We start from the raw sequence: 5,213 nt of genomic DNA, 5'->3' as shown, positions 1-5,213 counted from the left end.
TTGGTTATTATAGTAACACTGCTAGTAACATATTTTATAGACATAAAACATTGTGGTAACATGTTTTTGTAACTATATAGTAACACAACTTGTAACATAATATCCAAATATCGTAACACAACACAAGTAACACATTTTGTAACTATAGTAACACCATCAATAACACTACTGCATTAGTATGGCCATATAATTAATGTATTTTTATTTATTAACCACAAAAGTAGATAGCCATTTTATGGAAAATACATTTATTTATAAAATCACTGCAACTGCTCAAATAGTTAATTATTTTATTATGATGCTTGGCACCATTAAAATGATAGAGAATTTGAAGCACGACACGTACACAAATTGAAAATATCAAGGTATTTATTGTGAATATACAAGTGTAGGATACATATGCATTACAATGAATAAATACCAATGTTATTGGTTGAACAACATATCATTCGTATCAATTTTACAATAGAGAACACATCTATGGAGAATATTACACCATAGAATTTGCAACAATTCGACAAAAGGCAAAGATCTTCTGAACGGTATTACATTTTTCAATCTATTAATTTAAACTACGATTATTGCCAAGTAAAGTCTTCCAATTATGTTTGCTTCATCATCCAATCGAAGAATTCAGCTGCAACTCAATTATCCTTTTTTGAGTCTGCAAAAGATAAATGGACGTTATAGTTATGTGATTGGATGTACACAAATATAATTTTGGAATATGGAAGAAAAGACTCAACTTACAAAAGCAAAAGGTGGGGTTAAGTATCCTAAAGCAAAAGCATCACCAATTCTCTTAAATCAGAAACTTGCCTAACTCACTCCTCATTATCCAGAATAGGTTCATCTATGCACATAAGTGCAAATTCGGCACCTAGCTAAATATCACCAATCTTAGTTTCTAGATCAATACTCCGAATAGTAGCATATGGAACGTACCATGGTTTGGATATGTTAAAAGTCTTTAAAACTACTTTGGATGCAACCTATATTATGATCAATATTATTATTCAACAACAATGATAACGGAATTCGCATGAACAATATTTCAATGGATACACGTGGTCATAGTTCGGTTAGACTACCATGGCCATTCACTTCCTTAGGGATACACACTCAGGCTACAAGTGGGACTAATAGAGGAATGCCCACACCAGCATGCATGTATTATGTGGGTGTTTGTGGGCAGCCCGCAATCAACCATGTTGCGTTTGCTTGCCTAGATAATCCCATTTAATCCCACATAGTAGTAAACTACTGCACAATTGTATTAATAGTTTCTACAGTCACCAAGTGGATGATGTGTGGTAAGCACCCACAAAAAAAGTGTTGAGACAATTGTACTTAGCTCTTGTACAAATCAAGACTAACTTGTTGTATCTGGACATTAGTTGAACACGGCAGCACAAACAACTATCAATCAGGTCACTACATGAGCAAGCACATGCAAAGTGGCCCCCAGTGCAAACAAATTAGAGTGGCCGATAAAGCATCATCATACCATTGAGAATCAGGAGCAGAGGATCTGTGCTGTATGTGCGTTCTTGTTGTTGCGTCGGGCATGTGTGTGTATGTGCTTTCTAGTACGTAACAAAAGTACCCGTAAGATGTTTTCTAACACTAGACATTCCATGGTAAAGTTATAAAGAATTTAAACATTCTATACGAATTGTCAATGAACGCGTCCATATGACTGCCTAAACATATACCTGGAAACCAGTAGCCATGATTACAGTGGCTTTAAACAGCATGGAATTGATATGCATAAACCCTTGAGGCATCAACACTATCCGAGCTCCCCACAAATATTCTGTAAGAGTAGAATGATAAACAACTTGAGACAGAAATAGATATACATCCAAAAGCTACAGACTATAAGCATGCAGTAGAAAAGCTACAGACTATATTCAACAAATTTGAAATTAAATGTAGAACCTATTTTGCACATAATGTAACCAGGATGGATACTTGGTAAAAGGTGATGGTTTCTTACATTCACCTAAATAAAAAAGTAACTAGGATGGGTAATTGGTACAAGGTGATGCTATCACGCATTCAGTTATATCAAACTAGCTGAAATAGATATACATCCAAAAGCTACAGACTATAAGCATGCAGTAGAAAAGCTACAGACTATATTCAACAAATTTGAAATTAAATGTAGAACCTATTTTGCACATAATGTAACCAGGATGGATACTTGGTAAAAGGTGATGGTTTCTTACATTCACCTAAATAAAAAAGTAACTAGGATGGGTAATTGGTACAAGGTGATGCTATCACGCATTCAGTTATATCAAACTAGCTGATGAGATTGAGATACGAGAAATATAAGAATTAAAGTGGAAATGAATAGACAAGCTTCAGCTATATTTTTATAGTGATTATTGGGATATACTTACTACACTAAAATGATCATACATCTGCTATAACCCTTACCATGAAAAGCACTATGTATTACACCTACACACCCTGTCAGTAAAGTAGATGTCCATGTTGCTCTTCACATCTCTACTACCCAATCTGATGGATCTAGTTTGCCGAGTGCAACGCTAGGCAAAGGGGCAAGCCTTTGCCGATAGACCTATTTAGCAAAATATAAAAAAAATCGCACAGCTATTCGAGTATGTATGTGTACCTGCCAGTTTGAGAGTATTCAAGTATGTATGGATATGTGACGGTATGTACATCTCCACCACGGGAAAAACACGTACTACTACTCCCTTTGTTCCTAAATATTTGTCTTTGTAGAGATTTAAATGGACTACCACATACGGATGTATATGGACATATTTTAGAGTGTAGATTCACTCATTTTGTTCCGTATGTAGTTACTTGTTGAAATCTCTAGAAAGACAAACATTTAGAAACGGAGGGATTATTATATTACCTGGAGAATCAATTAGCAGCGGGCATGTACCCTCGACGCCGGTCTCGCATTTTGCTCTCGTTTCCACTAGTACACATACAAGCAAGCAGCCAGCTGGATGGATTATTCTGGAAGCTAGCTTACATATGGATCGATTCCTCGTGGATGCTAGCAGATGACGAGGACTGGTGGCTCCTATCGCCGGAGGTGCGCACCGTCCATGCACTCGTTCTGCTCAAGCCTGTTCAATTCTTACGGCCACCGGAGGGAGGGATGGCTGCCGACGGCGCCGGCTGGATCTGCCCATGGATCTGGCGGCTGCGCGCTCCTCATGGCCACCTCCTCGGGCCTCCTCGAGCCTGGTGGGGATGAGGGAACGGCCCCGGGGTCTAGGGTTGCGTCGGCGACCTACAGAGAAAGGGGCGAGCGGTGGAGGCATGAGGCCCTGGGCTGGCGGCGGTGACTTGCGGAGTGGCATGCGGCGGCTGCGATGGCTAGGCGTGGGTGTGAAGGGATAAGGACAAAGAGAGAGGAGATAAAGGATACGGCGCCCGCAAGGCCACAGCCGTTGGATCCACGCGAATCCAATGGTTACAACGTGTGATCCGTGGGAAGGCTATCCTGACCAATCAAAACACTTGACAAAAATCATAATATTTTTTTTCTTTTCTTTCTTTACTTCTTTTTTCCCCTTCTTTTCTGTTTTTGAATAAGGCCTACGAATAAAGGATATAAATATGTCTGTAATGGCAAGATGAATCTACGCGCCCAATTTGGACACATTTATCATAAACTATCCAATGAATATGGCAATCACCTTGAAAATTCATGAATGTTCTTACTTGAAACTTCTTTTTTGGAGGATTTTTTTCTAGAATTATCATATTGAAAGTTTAGTATTTTTCCTCACATCTAGTACACATAAAATAACTTGATGCGAAAGGATTGTATTTATTGAATTTGTATTCTTTTTTTTCAAAACGGAGTCATCAAAGCAGGGAGCTCGGAGGGGATAAGGATGGATGTGCTATGTGAGAGATTCATCAATTATGATACATAGGTTTCCCATAATCTTGGGATCATCTGATCGTATCGTATTCCCCATAAATAGTTATGAAACTACCAACCCTCACTTACTAAGAGACTGCACCAAGGCTCATCGAAGCGGGGACATTCTAGAGGATCTTGGAATATACTCTAGTTCAAATTAGATCGATGCAACCCTATTTATAACCTCCCGACCTCCCTCCGCTCCAGACCAGGGCACCCGGCCAACACTGATAAGATCACTCCCTGGTCTTGTTGGAAATATGCCCTAGAGGCAATAATAAAAGTGTTATTATTATATTTCTTTGTTCATGATAATAGTCTTTTATTCATGCTATAACTGTATTATCCGGAAATCGTAATACAAGTGTGAATACATAGACCACAATATGTCCCTAGTAAGCCTCTAGTTGACTAGCTCATTGTGATCAACAGATAGTCATGGTTTCCTGGCTATGGACATTGGATGTCGTTGATAACGGGATCACATCATTAGGAGAATGATGTGATGGACAAGACCCAATCCTAAGCATAGCACAAAGGTCGGTTAGTTCGTTTGCTAGAGCTTTTCCAATGTCAAGTATCTCTTCCTTCGACCATGAGATCGTGTAACTCCTGGATACCGTAGGAATGCTTTGGGTGTATCAAACGTCACAACGTAACTGGGTGACTATAAAGGTGCACTACAGGTATCTCCGAAAGTGTCTATTGGGTTGACACGGATCGAGATTGGGATTTGTCACTCCGTATGACGGAGAGGTATCTCTGGGCCCACTCGGTAATGCATCATCATAATGAGCTCAAGGTGACCAAGGTGTTGGCCACGGGATCATGCATTACGGTACGAGTAAAGTGACTTGCCGGTAACGAGACTGAACAAGGTATTGGGATACCGACGATCGAGTCTCGGGCAAGTAACGTACCGATTGACAAAGGGAATTGTATACGGGTTTGATCGAATCCTCGACATCATGGTTCATCCGATGACTTCATCGAGGAGCATGTGGGAGCCAACATGGGTATCCAGATCCCGCTGTTGGTTATTGACCGGAGAGTCTCGGTCATGTCTGCATGTCTCCCGAACCCGTAGGGTCTACACACTTAAGGTTCGGTGACGCTAGGGTTATCAGGAAGACAAGTATGTGATTACCAAATGTTGTTCGGAGTCCCGGATGAGATCCCGGACGTCACGACGAGTTCCGGAATGGTCCGGAGGTAAAGTTTTATATATGGGAAGTTGTTAAACGAGCACCGGAAAGTTTCGGGGTCATACCGGTATTGTACCGGGACC

At 40.1% G+C, this 5,213-nt stretch overlaps 1 long non-coding RNA gene across 2 annotated transcripts; it reads right to left on the bottom strand.

Moving 5' to 3' along the window:
* Positions 1-416: 416 nt before the first annotated feature.
* Positions 417-3,373, bottom strand: LOC119326382. Of its 2 annotated transcripts, XR_005157958.1 has the most exons (4): positions 2,897-3,373; positions 1,716-1,816; positions 1,508-1,586; positions 417-664 (listed from the first exon to the last, which is right to left on the bottom strand). It is a non-coding gene; the product is annotated as an uncharacterized LOC119326382 (long non-coding RNA). The 2 variants fall into 2 exon arrangements; XR_005157957.1 differs by lacking the exon at positions 1,508-1,586.
* Between the last annotated feature and the right edge of the window lie 1,840 nt (positions 3,374-5,213).

The sequence above is a fragment of the Triticum dicoccoides genome, chromosome 6B (assembly GCF_002162155.2).
Source record: "Triticum dicoccoides isolate Atlit2015 ecotype Zavitan chromosome 6B, WEW_v2.0, whole genome shotgun sequence".
In the NCBI taxonomy this organism is placed as follows: Eukaryota; Viridiplantae; Streptophyta; class Magnoliopsida; order Poales; family Poaceae; genus Triticum; species Triticum dicoccoides.
Note: the sequence above shows the minus strand (reverse complement) of the source record. Positions and strands in the feature narration are given on the sequence as shown.